Source organism: Arvicanthis niloticus, chromosome 28, assembly GCF_011762505.2.
Source record: "Arvicanthis niloticus isolate mArvNil1 chromosome 28, mArvNil1.pat.X, whole genome shotgun sequence".
NCBI classification, from domain to species: Eukaryota; Metazoa; Chordata; class Mammalia; order Rodentia; family Muridae; genus Arvicanthis; species Arvicanthis niloticus.
The window spans coordinates 24502105-24517537 of NC_133436.1; the positions used below are offsets into that span (position 1 = coordinate 24502105).

General features: G+C 38.0%; 1 long non-coding RNA gene across 2 annotated transcripts in view; it reads left to right on the forward strand.

Moving 5' to 3' along the window:
* LOC143440179 (uncharacterized) overlaps positions 1–10287 on the forward strand; it is a 64929-nt gene extending 54642 nt beyond the window's left edge. For both annotated transcript variants that reach the window (XR_013108026.1, XR_013108027.1), the window contains one exon: positions 8560–10287. This is a non-coding gene — a long non-coding RNA (uncharacterized LOC143440179). The remainder of the gene's footprint in view (positions 1–8559) is intronic.
* The last annotated feature ends 5146 nt before the right edge of the window (positions 10288–15433 follow it).

Genomic DNA, 15433 nt, shown 5'->3' on the forward strand with positions numbered 1-15433 from the left:
AAATCATGTTTGTAGAGGGAAATACAACTAAGGTAACTCATTCAGTAAATAAAATAGCAATATAATATACTTACATATATATTTACATGTATGTAAATATATGCATATATATATGTATACATATAAATATATATCAGTACATGAAATTACTTATTGCTTCCTAAATAATAAGTTTTGAAATGTGAAATTACTGTTTAATTTTACAAGAGTGCTGCTGTATATTGCTGCTCTTTCTTGACTAGAATCTTTCACTCTACATTAAACTCAGACCTTACCTGTGTTATTATCTACAGTTTATTTTTTAATATTATAAATGTTCTATATTACAAATACTAATATTTATTCATTTGCAGTTATTTCTCTTCTGGAGGCACTCTGTTTCATATTGATGTTATGTGCATTTATATCAAAATGTACATATCTTTTAGTGTACATATGCATACACCTTGAAACTAATAAAGATGAGCAGTTTTAAAGGCTTCACTCTCCCAGTCTATGGGAAAACCTTGCAAATTAGTGTTGCAATTTACCATGACTTGATAGCACCTCTGAACTTCTTGAAAAATGGAGAAGTCTTTTTCCCTTTAGGGTTTCCCGTTCTTTGACCTTGTCTAGGGATCCCAACTCCCCACACCTTCAAACTGGGAAAGGTTGAATAGTTCTTGGCAGACCTATAAACTTCCTTTTTTCCCAATAAGGATCAATCTAACAAATATTTGGAATTCCTGGAATACCTCTCCATAAAAATGAGGCAGGCCTTTTATATTTAAACCAGTGAGTTTCATTTACCAGGAAACCTCTTTTGCACTCACTATAGTTCATATGTACCCCTGGTTCACCTCGAATAATGCATTTACTTACAAGCTCATCCTGAATAGAGGTATGTGCACAACTTATGATAATTTTCAGAGAGCTGTTTCACTGAAGAGCATAGGAGAAGTTCTTCATTTAAAAGAGCTGCAACACTAAGATCATTGGAGAAGGCTTTCCCCAACCCAAAGTTCATTCAAATTTTCTCTGCCTTTCTACCTCCTAACTTTAAATTCTTTCACAAAAAAAGAAACAAAATCTAATACAACAGTAGAATCAATAAAACAAAAATGAAAACACACTTAAAAAGACAGAAAAACACCAATCTGTAAGCAAATAAGAGCACACCAAAAACTGGAATGTATTTGTATGTTGGTCAAATACTCCTGATTCCTAGGCCTGTCCTGATAGGGTTGGTATGTCCTGTGTCGCCGTACTGGATAAAATTGGTATTCCTTCTCCTAACTAGTGTCAAGGTGATCATTTATTCATATATTCGTTTACTCATTTATTTGCGATATAACATATAAGATAAAAATAAAATATTTAATATTTACTTATAAATAACATATAAGGCAAAACAAAACGATTCTATTGAAGTTTTACAAGACAAACCAACAGAAGCACAGAGCCAAAGAGAAGGCACGAGAATCAGAGACCCACTGATTTACACACTTAGGAATTCCATATAAATACTAAACCTAAAGCCATTATTTACATACCAAGGTCTTGGTACAGACCAGTGCTTGTATATGCTGTTCTACTCTCTGTGCATTCATATGAGCATTGCTCATGTTGATTCAGAGGTATTTGTTTTCTTGGTGTTTTCTGTTCCCTCTGGTTCTTATACTCTTTCAGCTTCCATAGGATTCCCTGAGCTTTAAGGAGTGAAATTTGATGGAGACATTCCGTTTAGGTCTGAGTGTTTCAAGGTCTGTCACTATCTGTCTAATGTGTGGCTGGGGTTCTTTATATGTGAACAAGACACTGAACCATGAGTGTTATAAAGTATCTTTAGAAGTCATTCTATCACTATATATTTTCCCTTTTTTTTTCTACAAGTATTATTTAGTTTGTCGTAGATGCCTAGCTATCTAGTCTTAGGTTCCTGATCACAGAAACAGAGGATGCTCTGGGTTGTGGAGGGTACTTTAAATCTAATCTGTTATTGGTTGGTTTCTCCCACAAGCTTTGTTTGTTACCGTTGCTCTAGCATACGTTGCAGGTAATACACCATTGTAGATATAAGGGTTTGTGGCTTGCTTAGTGTTTATGTTTCTCTTTGAGAGTTTTGAGAATACATTGCCCATTTTAAAGGCTTGATTGCTATTGTCTAATTGATTAAAAAAAAACTCTACAGATACCCATGACAATACATTTTGGCAAATAACTGAAAATCTTCTCCAACTTTCCAAATACTTTCAGTGTCTTAGGCAGTCACACCTTCCTTTAACATGATGGTTAAACTATCTAACATTATGAGCAGATTTCTGCAGATTCGGTTTTCAATATTTTCTCCAGGTTTTCCTAGTTGTCTCTGTCAAAGTGAATGCAAATTGCCTTCCTGGGTACTATTATTATATGTGTTTTAAATATAATTCCATATTCCATATGTATTATATGTCATCCTAATATTTGTTAAATTGGATAACATTGAATTTCCCATTGTGCAACATCATTTCCGATACTTACTGTATCATAGATGATGGATTATGACCTTTAGCAAAAAAGAGGGCATACAAAAGAACTATATCAACAAGATGAAGAAAAAGATTAATCAAATGAATAACAAAACATGAGAGATCATTTTAGCTCAGTCATTTAATCATATATTGTAGTATCATTTATTAATATGAGGATAAATTTAAAATCTAACATTGAAATACCTATAGCTAACCACACTGTGCAATACATTATAAATGTTTTGGTGTATTTTATGGCTGTGTGCACTTGACAAATACATCTCTTTCTTATATTGTGACTGTGTTGTCTTTAAGGACACTTAGGTTTTATAAGCTATAAACTCTTTGCTGAGTATTTCTTGTCCATTTTCAGTCATTTGTAGATATAAAGAAGTACTACTTGAAAGTTCAGATAAATTCTCCTCACTGTAAACTCTCAAGGCTAATGTTTCAGAAAAATCTAAATATTGGCTAAACAGTTTAAAAGATAACCATTACAAAGCACATGATAAAAGCCAGTAAGTACTTATTGAAGCCTGCTTTCTTGGGTCTTCCTAATTGCTAGGAGAAGTCAGTAGAAAAGAAAAAAGAAACCATTGAAAGAAAGTCTAACTGCAATTGGACAAAACCTGAAATCTTTTCATGAGTTAAGCCTCTACTATTTAGAGATTAAGATCATCATGCATTTTAAAAAACTAAATCATATCAATATTTTGGCACAAAGTTAAATGGGGTGTTAAACTTGCAAGGACATATAAATTTTAAGTCACTGAAACATTTCACAAGGGCATTATATCAAGGCAGTATTGTCATCATCATCATTGTTGTCTTCTGTGGGGAGCCAACTGAAGGAGGCTATCATCCTTGCAGCCATCTTGACCCATATACCCTGACAAAAGACTTGATTACAACAGCCTACAACAGCTGAGCACACTCTGATAACATCTTGTTTTAGATACCCAGGATCTTCCCTTGGGTGTGTGAGACTTAAAGGTGTGTGACTTAAGGGTGTGACTTAGAGATCAGATTTAGAGACAAGACCTAAGGGCATGACTTAAAGGAGTGACTTAAAGGTGTGGCTTAGAAGTGAGACATATAAAAGGTGAGAGGCAGACAGAAGAGATTATTATTAAGTATTGGGCACTTGGAAGGGAGCTTGGAAAAAAGCTTGGAACTTGGAGGCACTAGGAACTAGGAACTAGGGACTAGGAACTCGAGACTTGGAACTTGGACTAGAAACTAGGGACTTGGAGAGAAGAAGAGAGAGTGAAGAATAAACGGGATTGAATCACACTCTGTCTGGTCCTCACTCTCTCTCTCTCTCTTGCTGAACCCTGACCTGCAGATGGTGATGACAACTGTTGCAGCCTGAGCTGCCCCACAATGGGCGCCAAAAATATTGAGAACTGCTCTGCCCCACATTTGGGGGCCAAAATATCATGGACCATTCTGTCAATGTTGGAACTCGCACTGCCAAAAGCCACGGGGGCTATACTGTTAGAGCCTACACTTCCCCAAGCTGCTCCCATCTGCCTTCTTCTTCTTCATCTCCTCCTCCTTCTTCATTGTATTGTTTTGAAATTGGTATGAATATTGTCCTTCAAAGAAAAACTTGAAGGTGTTCATAGACTTCTCCCAAAGTGAAACAGATCAGAGGAAGCCAAGTTCTACTGGGTGCTGATTAGCACATTCAGCACTGTTAAAGCACTACTAGTTTTAGTGAGCTTTTCTTAACCTTGTGAGGGCTCCTAATGATGTTTACTGTCTAATAAATAAGCAGTGATGTTGAGAGATGAGACTAACAGATTGGCAACATTAAGCTATCTCTTTGCTACTTTGGCCACCTTGAAAAAACAATATGTCAATCACGAGGCTTCCAAAATGGCAGTTGTAAGACCACTTGCTGTTTGAACCCCCTGCTGACAGAAGGGAAGATACTTAGTGATGATATATCAGCAGAGTAGAAACTGAAAATGCTCTATCAATAGTAACATTTAAACCAAATGGTTTTCAGAGGAAGACTGGAGCACTTCCTGCCATGGCATCATTGAAGATGTGCATGAAATAAAGCCAAGAAAACACAGGTGGCATTGGAGACACCATTGAAAATCCTGTCTGAATTATGCCTGTGGCCAGATGCATTTGTAGCTCAACCCTCAGCTCACTAACCTGCTCTTTTTGAGAGTTTTCTTCTTTATTAATAAGTTTTACATTTTTATCCTGTGCCATAGTTAAAATCCACGTCTTATTTTCTATCTTTCTTTTTGGTGGCTCTCAGGATGTCACCTAACATCGATGATGGTTTCTCTTAAACTCTAACAAAATTGTCATTGATAATTTTTTTTTTTTTGTGGATGTCAGGGAAAGTAGCAGAGAAACGTTTTTTTAATTTGGAAAGTAAGGGTTATATTGAGGATAGGCAGATTCTGTGTTAACAGACAAGCACTGTAGAGTTGGTCTGATAAAACAAAGGGAGTTCTCTGGACATGCTACCTCACACCCATTGAGAGTCGTAGTTAAGAACAAATCTAAAGAATCCATGTGCAACAATCTTCCAGCTCAAGAATTCCTATCCAGGGGATGTCAAAGAGTGAGGTTTCACCCATCTCCAACTCCACAGTAAGGAAACGAGAACAGTTCAGCCAAAGAAGTTCATGATGACAAGGTGCAGGATAGTGCTGGCAAAGGGAAAATCAGCAAAGTCTAGCCCTGGAGAGATGCCTTAGAAATCTGCCTTGTTCTGGGGATTGATCTGTATTCTCAAGCAAACTGCTAGGATGAAGCTGCCCACACAAGAGATGAAGCCAGAGAGAAAAGAGTTGAAGGGGAAGGTGCCCATGAGGAGACAGTAGCCAAACTGCAGTGCTCTGGTCAGTAGTATATAAGGGAGATAGACGTCCAGCAACTTCAGACACTGTGGAGTGGAGCTCAACAAAATTGTCACTGATAATTTTTTTAGAAATAATTTTCCTTATTTTTATAATTTATTTATTTATTCATTTACTTACATTCCAAATGCTGCCCCCTCTAGTCTTCCCATCACAGAGTCATTCTCCCCTCTCCCTTATCTTATCTTCTGAGAGTGTGGGGACCCACTTGGTATTAGCCTACCCTAGACCATCAATTTCTATAGGGTTAGGTGTATCCTGTCACCACTAAGGCCAGACAAGCAAACCCTGTTGGGGAAGGGATTTCATAGTCAGGCTACAGCTTTAGGGACAGCCCCTGCTGTCCCTATTCATGTGGGGAACCCACATAATAACTGAGTTGCACATGTATTACATATGTGCTGGGGGCTTTGGTCCAGCCTGTGTATCCTCTTTGGTTGGTAGTTTGTTCTCCGAGATCTCCCAGTGGTCTAGATTAGTTAACTCTGTTGGTCTTTCTGTGGAGTTCCTATACCCTTCAGGGCTTTTAGTCCTTCCTCTAGTTCTTCCGTAAGAGTCTCTGACCTCCATTTAACCCTATTTGATTCCCCTGCTGGTTAGAGCCTCTCAGAGTTCAGTTATTCTAGTCTTCTGTTTGTGAGTATATCAGAGTATCATTAATAGTATCATGGATTGGTCCTTTCCTGTGAGATGGGTTTCAAATTGGGTCAATTATTGGCTGGCCATTCCTTCAGTCTCTGCTGCATCTTTGTCCCTGCATTATTTTTAAACATGACAAGTTTTGGGTCAAAAGTTTTGTGGGTGGGTTGATGTCCTTAACCTTATTATGAACAAAGCCACTGTGAACATTATGGAGCATTTGTCCTTGTGATATGGTGGAGCATCATTTTGTGATATGCTTACAAGTAGAGTTGTCCATGAAGCCACTAGATTGATTTCCAGATTGGTTTTAAAAGTTTGCAGTCACCCAATGTCTAAGTTCTTTATTGAGAGTTGGAGCCACAAAGGAAATTCCATATTTTCAGATTACAATCCCAGACACCACTTGCTCTACTTCCTAAGGATGATGTCACAGCCAAGATTGGTCAGAGTATCTTGTACAGTCACTCTGTACCTATTTTTATGGGTTCAGAGCAGGGGCGTTTCTCTGAAAGTGGAGTTCTGTAATTGTTGCAGGGTAACAATAAACATGGGAAAGGAAGAACATGCCTGCAAACCTTGCTTTCAAGAGATTGTGATAGGAGGAGAATGAGGGTGGCCATTTTGAGTTCCTGTTATGCCAAAGCAACATAATGAGCCCTGTGTCTAAATACAAGCAAAAAAAAGGAAAAAAAAAACAAACAAACAAATCCATAAAACTAGATTATGTTAATAAGATGAATCTTTATTAGTGATTTAGTGACTTTGCTGTGAGTATGGACAAATATTCCTTTGATAGCTATAAAGGATACTAGGATCGTTGTGTGTGTGTGTGTGTGTGTACCCTGTTGAGTGACACCTTCTTGTGGTATCTTCTTCAATGGTTCATTTATTGGGTCCAGTTGTAGCTTCTTCTTTGTTTTTGTTTGTTTGTTTTCGTTTCTGTAGTACATGTAAAGTTGGGCTACTAGACATCTACGGCATCAAAGGATAGGTATATGGTTTATAGATTTGCCAGGGTGGAAACAAGAAGAACTTGGAAATAGAAGAGAAAACATTCAAAGATGAAACAGAATTACAGAAAGCCAGAAAGAGCCCAAGAAGATACTCTGACCTTTTTTAGTGCTGAAATTTTCAGCTCTATTAGACCCTAGAGCAATAATTTTGGCTACAGACAAGGGCTGAAGTAATCTATTTCCTTAGCCTACACATGAGCTCTGACATTTATATACTTAACTAAGAAATCTTGTACCTGAGGTCTTCAAGAAAGTTGTAAGACTACAGGGTGCTATCTGTTGCTGCCTATACCTGTTTTCTCACTTGGCTCATTGATATCAAATACCAAAGGATCAAAAACCACCAAAGGCTATCACTTGAAGGGGTTATACTTGAATAACAATGATTTCTATAAGGGTAGAGTAAATGAAATCCAGTCGGCATACAGGTAACAAAATTTTTCTAGATAACAATTATCATTAAATATTATAATTTATGAAATGATAGGTAAATTTTCCCTCTTAATTTATCATCACTGTGTAGTCTGTTTCATAAAAAAACTTTTCTGGACTGTACGTATAAGCTATCCACCATACACACACATACACACACACACACACACACACACACACACAAACCCAAACATACCCTATGAGTTGAATAACTCAGTTATTTAATATATCTTGACAACTGAACTAAAACATTAATAACTACTTGCTTATAGAATGCCACAGGCAGAACTCTACTTAGGTTTCTATTGAGTTCAGGTATGATTTATATACTTTTGTAATAAAAGCATACTCACTAAATAGTAGTCAGTAGTCTTTGGTTTTTATTGAAGAGAAAAATCCATTTAAATAATGTTATAGCTGTTAATTTCATTATATTTTAAAATATTTCTACATCTGGATTTTTTTCACTTGTAAAGTTATTTTGAAAGTAAAATGTAGTTTAAGAATAAATTAGCAAGATGTTTTAAAGACCCACAGGACCTTGAATTCTAAAGTATTTTGTTGTCTAAGAGTTGTCTTCATCTACTTTGTGTTGCTCTAATAGAATATTTAAGACACAGTATTAGGAAAATAGTGCTTTTAGCCCACTTGGACTTCTGTATATCCAAGAGTGTGAACCTGACAAATGTCTTCTGTCTAGAACTTCACAGACATTGTCACACAGCAGAATGTAAAACAATCAGCAGGTTCCAGGATCATCAAATAACCACTGGTTATTGATGGAATTATTGGGTTTCTGTTGAGACATAACACACTTCCTAGAGATACCACATATTCATTAATGGGTATAGCACTTCTTCACCTAGTATTTGGCCATGTCTCTTTGTGTTCCTATCTCTCAGTACACCAAAAGGACCAGGCTGCTTAAATTTTATTCCTTGGAGGCAAAATAGAATGAAGGTAGAGATGTTAGATACTAATTATTTTCTTGTCATGGAAAATAGACTCTTTTCTCATACAACATATCTTGATTAGTTTCCCCTCACACCACATCTTCAGAAACTCACTTATTATTATTATGTTTTTTATTAGAAAAGAACTGGCTTCTAAGAGACAACTGCAGGACAAGATATAATATAATGCAATGAAACAAAAAAATATATCACATTAAAGTTGGACAAGGAAGACCAACAGAAGGAAAAGAGCCCGAGGAGACTCAAGAATCGTTGGCCCAATGTTAGTAAACTTGGGAGTCTCATAAAAACACTCAACCAGAATCTATAATATTCAGAAGACATGATTCAGACATAGGAAGGCTCTGGGCATGCTGCTTTAAACTCTGTTAGTTTATATGAACTTTCCCAGTTGATTTATAGGACCTAAATCTCTTAGTGCCCTCTGTGAGCTCTTACTCTTATATTATTTCTGCCCCCTTCTATGGTTTTCCCTGAGCTCTGACGAGAGTGTTCTGTTGGAGACATCCCATTTAGAGATGAGTGTTCCAAGGTCTCCCTTTCTTTACATAATGTCAGTCTGTGGCTCTCTATAGCTGTTTCCATCTGCTGCAGGAAGAATCTTCACTGATGATGACTAAGGCATTAATCTATGAGTGGAGAAGATGAAGGATAAACTGGAGAAGGGTGGAGTAAAATAGAGTTATAGAAGGAAAATGAGAAGAGTAGTAGTAACCTTCCAACATATTACTTTTCATGGTATAAAAGTTTGATTTTATTTTTTAATGTTAGAATATAGGCAAGTTGGCCTTGGATAAACACTTTAATTATTTTAACACACTTTAACTCTTTAAATAAGTCACCAAGATGAAGACCTAGGTGAACCTTTTGTTAGTATTATGGTAAGAAAATGCTGAGTTCCATGTCTTTTGGAAAATGTGGATTTTGGGTGGGTCAGTTAGTTTTGTCATTTTGATACAACCGATGACTCACCTGGGAAGAGATTTTCTTTGAAAAGTTGTATAAAGTTACTTGAACTGTGGACATGTATGTGGGGAGTAGTCCTTATATTAATTGGTGTGAGAAACCCAGTCTTTGTGTGCAGCATAATTTCCTATGTAGGAGGGCCTGTGATTACAAGTGGAAAAATAAATTGCACAAGCAAGTGAGTAAGTTAGCATATGAGCATTCAATTTTATCTTCTGACTGTGGACATAGTATCAGCCATATACGTGGAAATTAATGTTTTTGTTGGAGACTCAGTTGTGTCATGTGCTGTTTTGCTGAAAACTGTCTTATGAGAGGATATTTTGCTGAAGCACACATGTGGGAGAATGTTTTTCTGAAAACCAATATGTGATATTTTTCTGGAAGCGGCTTGGTGAAAGGACATGTGATGTTTTGCTGGGGCAGACACTTGAGAAGACATGTGATGTTTGAAAGGAGAAGTGTAACCCAACAGACAGAGGATGACTTTCTGGCATTGATTTGCCTTGCTTTCTTGTCTGATCTTCACTTGTCATGACTTTGTAGAGAGAAAGGCACCAAAGAACTTCTGGTGATATAATGCATGCTTCTTACTGCTTCAGTGAACTCAAGCCTCATGGTTTCTTCTAGATCAAGAAACTGCTGCAGACGCATGTATGGTGTTTTGCTAGTGGACTTGATTGCAGACAATGAAGATTGGAATCACCTCAAAGAAGTATTTCTAACAAATCAACACTCCCTGTTTCCAATTGTCCTTTTTTTCCCCCACCTTTGGCAGAAAGTGAGCTAGAAGGGAAGGTGAAGAGATAAAGAACCATAATTAATGTTGGTTTTAAAAAAAATTATTTAATTTTTAAAATTATTTAATTTTAAATATATAATTTTAAATAATTTAAAATTATTAAATTTATATATGGCCAATTGCTTGATTATCCTTATCCTTAGACATTTACTCAATGATGAATTATAAACTAGAATTGTGGTCTAAAAATAAACTCTTTTCTTCTTTAAACTACAGCAACGTTATTTTATCATCTATCATTTTCCAAATATTTCGTTCTGTTCTTACATATTTATATAAGGATTTGAAATGATAAATATTTGATATTTAAATGATATCGATGTAGAAGTGTATTTATTAACATCCCAAGAAAATTATAAACAGCTAGATGGGGTAGCCCACACTTATAATCTCAGTTAGTCAGGAAGCTAAAGCAGAAAAATTTCAAGTTGAAGGGTATTACAAGCCACCCAATAAAGTTAAGGCAAGCCTATTAAGTTAAGGTAAGCATTAGCAAGACTCAGAATTAAAAAATAATATGAAGAAGTGAATGCAGGAATAGGTCAATCACATAGTACTTGTCTAGAAAATGCAATGCCATGTGTTTACTCATAGCCCTGCACGCAAACACACACAAAGAGAGAAGTAGGGAGAGGGAGGGAAGGATAGAGAAAAGGAGGGAGGGTGCAGGGAACGATTAGCTAGGTGTGGTCGTGCCAGCGTGGGTGGGTTTCTGTTGGGCAGAGTTGTGGGTCCAGCATGTCTTCTGCTATTCTCAGGTGCCTCAGGGTGAGGTGCCCCTCCAGAGAGAAGCAGAAGTGCAGGATCTTTGACTGAGTTGGTTCTATGGGGCATCAGGCAGATGCTGGGCTGTGAGAAGCCACAGGGCCACGCCCGAGTGGGAAGAGAACTCAGTCTGAAGTTTTCCAGGAGTGGGGGCTCTTGAGTGAACCCGGAGAGAGGGCCACTGCCTGCCAGCTCTGGGATGCTCAGGCGAGCACTTGCAGAGGCAGCTGTTGACTGAGCGTTCTGAGGTGCTCCTGCAAAGAAGCGGCAAAATGGCCACAGCTGGCTGGTGGTCTCTGTTCGGGGCTCCCAGATGCCGCTGGGGGGCCACAGAGAAACAGAGTCAAGAGAAATAATGGGGAAGAGGGATGCCCTGACCGCTCTCTGCTGGAAAGGAATTCTGTGGTTTCTCATTTGGCTGAAAGGTGACTGGCTGCTCCCTAGCTTGCTTGAAGATGTGGGCCTCCATGGGGAAACACAGAGAAGCTCTCCATGGGAGATTAGACATGGCTTGGTAGTTGAACCTTCTTCACGGTTCCCCTTTGGTGGGCTCCCAAAAGACATGTGGAAGTACGTGTGTTTTACAGGCTTTATTTTCATGACGGATGGTAGTTGAATCTGGATGCACTGCCCCTTAGGTCATGGCGGACTTGTCTTAAATAGGGAGGGAGGAGGGAGCAGGGTCTGGGAAAGAAATACATAATTGGCTACTCCCTCTGACCTTTAGGTAACTCATTAATATGAGAATCTCTCTAGGGCCTGAGACCTGTAGTCACACCCTCTACCTGTGGAGGGGTTGGTAGGGGCATTGCCCTACTGTGACTGCAAGGAGTCACATGGAGATTTTCACCATGTGTCAAGAGCCTGGATTCTGGGTGTGCAGCAAAATAGATGCCCATCCCTCACAGGCATGAACATCTGTTGGGTCTCTGGGCTATTTCTAGCCAGTTCTTCTACCAAAACCCAAGCCATTCTTTCACGGTCCCACAGGAGGGAAGAGAGGAAGGGAAGGAGGGATGGAGGGAGGGAGGGAGGGAACAGAGAGAGAGTGAGAGGGAAAGGGAGAGACGGAATCAGCTTTTGTGTATTTAAAAAAAACGCCTGTAGGCATAGGTCACAGAGCAATGTCCAGTATATACTGTAATTGCTTCTCCATATTACTTTTTGAGACTGAGTATCATACTGGACCTTGGAGTTTACTAATAAAATGATTGTCAAGCCATTGAACCCAGAGAACTTAATATTTTTGCCTTCTCATTACTCATTATGTCTCGCCCACCTGGACCAGCAAGGAAGACACGACACCGGAGCTCTTCTTCAAGCAGTTTATTCAGGAACTTTGTACAGTCTTCTAAACCCCCCACCCCCTCAAACACCCTAACCCTATCTATATACCCTAGGCATGAACCAATCAAAAAGGTCCACGTGGCAAAGCCTGATGGGCTCCCTTAACACGGAAGCACCAGCACTCATCAAGCTATCCTTATATGGCTTGTTTATCGGGCTGCAAGCAAGCAAAGCTTGGCACCTAGCCAGGGGCCATCTTGGGGAGCGGCTCTCCACAGTATTACATGTACAGGAATTTCTATATAGCAACATGGTTGCTTTGACAAGAGATTACATCCAAAGATATGAGCCAACCAGAATTTAGACATGCCCTGAGGGGAAAAAAAGTGGTGGTATGTTGTGTTGCATTGTGGGTATGTGTGTATGCTAGTTTTAGTGGTAAACTTTTACAAAGATAGGTTACAGAAAAAACAAGCTAGGCACAGATAAAGATGGAATAAGCCAGAGAATGAGAAAGAGCCAGAAGAGTAGAGCATATGTCAAATTTAGTATGTGGACAGAGAGAACAATTAAGTCAGAAGCCAAGAGAAGTGAGATTGAATCAGTAATATTGTAAGATTAGATTTTAGGGAGGGTAGAATCATTAATGTCTAGGCCTAGGGTCGTTCAAACAGAGAAGGAGATGCTCTGGGCTAAACCCAAGTTGTATATTCCAACAGCTTGTATAGATTGTTCTTATCACTTCATCTGAGGAAATGAATGTGGCACAATTACTGATCTGAGCAACTCCAATCAGTTTTATATCTGAGTCCTTAAGAGTCTGAATGCAGGTCATTACACTTGAGCAGCAAGAATTTTAAAAACTGGAGCATCTTCTCAGCCCTGTTTATTTTTTGAAACAAGATCTTATTATGTAAATCAACCGCAGAATTATTATAGTCTAGGATAACCTCAAACATTGAAGCTTCTGCTGCTTCAGTCTCCATGGATACTATGTCAGGCTTACATATCTCTAAAACTAACTCCATGTATTTAGTCTTTGTTTGTTTGTTTTCTTATAACTCATGCTGGCCTTCATCTTCTCAGCTCATCTGCCTTTATCTTGGAAGTGTTGGGATTGCAGGCATATGCAACCACACCATTTTTATTCAGTGGTGTGATGAATGTTGTAGCTTAATGTATTCTAGGAAATCTCTCAAAAACAAAATAAAACAACACCAAACTGATCTAGAAAAGTGATGGAAATAAGAAGATTAATGGATTGAAACTTGGCCTGGATCAGCATGGGCAGCACAATATTCACTAATATGATGGTATATGCCAGTGAAAGAAATGAAAATGAAGACCGAGAAAACTATAGATGGGGCAGGAGCTGCGATGTAGCTCAGGAGCAGAGAATATGGGTAACCTTCACAAGGCTGTGTGTTCAAATCCAACTACTCAAAGAAATTCTGTAAGACAGATACAGAATTTTGGGGTTTGTTTTGCATATATTAAAAAGAAAAATTAATGAATATTTATATAATGAAAAGAAAAACACCAGAATTCACTATAGGAGGGGATTCAAATAGATAAATAGTAGAAAGTGATAGTTACCTTTAAAGGTCTGAAAACAAAATAGTAAAACTCAGAAGAATGTAACAAAAGATAATCTCTATCTAGATATGTATCAGTAAAGTATATGGAAGTATTCATTGAGCATTTTAGGCAGGTAGTAATGCAGGGTTCTTTTTAACTTTAGTTTTAAGATGTTTTCAGATCAACTGTGCTGCAATCCAATTATTTATACAGCAGAGACTAATTAAACCTTATACATGCCATGAGAAAAATCTGGGAACACAGCAGGAAGCAAATAAATGAAATTGACAATGGTGTTTGTAGCATTTGGATTAATTTCATTAAATTCCAACAAGACAAGAAAAATAAAAGACAGGAAGATAGGATATATTTGTATGAGATAGATTTGCTTTTGTTGGACAGACATGAAATTAGACTTATAAAACCCACAATAACATAATGATAAAAGATAGACATTAAAAATTAATCCCATTATTTAAGTGTGAGAAAAATATATTATTACAAAATTGTCTCATAAATAAATCAACATATCAATACTTTGAAGTAGTTTTGTTTCATTTGTAGCTACAAACTTCTTTCATCAAGTTAGAAAATAACCCACTGTGTGACTGTAATCAAAGCACAGGTATACACCAAACCCTGACACTATTAATAATATATGTTGTACTTGCAGACAGGAGCTGTCCTCTAAGATATTCTTCCAGAAGCTGCCTAAGACAGATGCAGATACTCACAGCCAAACATTGGACAGAGGTCTGAGATTCCTATGGAATAGTTAGGGGAAGGACTGAAGGAACTAAAGCTGATGGCATCCCCATAGGAAGACCACCAGTGTCATCTAACTTGGGACCCTGGGAGCTCTATGGCTTTAGCCATGAACCAAAGAGCACAGACTAGTCCGAGACACCAGGCACATATGTAGCAAAGGACTGCCTTATCTGGCCTCAGTGAAAAAATATGCAACTAATCTTGTAGAGACTTGATGGCCCAAGTAGGGTTGCCTGGGAGGAAAGGCACCCTCTCAGAGGTGAAGGGCAGGAGAAATGAGATGAAGAACTCTTGGATGGAGGCCCTGGAGGAGTGAAATTTGAGATGTAAATAATAATAATAATAATGATAATAATAATAATAATAATAATAATAATAATAATAATAATAATAATAAACCTTCTATCACAGAACCCAAATCAAGAAAATACAAATCAGAGGATAGTGGCATAGATATAAAAAGAAAGGAGAGAGAGGATACTATGAGTTGTTGGGGGCCGACTTTTAGCAGAAAGTGGCTATCAGCTTTGCAGCCATCTTGAGCCATATACCCTGACATGAGACTTGTATTACAACAGCCTACAACAGCTGAACACACTCTGATAACATCTTGCTTTGGATACCCAGGACTTTCCTTGGGTGTGTGAGATTAAAGGTGTGTGAGCTTAAAGGTATGTGAGATTAAAGGTGTGTGACTTAAGAGTGTGACTTAGAGATCAGATTTAGAGATGAGACCTAAGGGCACGATTAAAGGTGTAACTTAGAGGCATGGCTTAGAAGTGAGACATAAAAAAGATCAGAGAATCAGACACTTTAGAGAGTACAA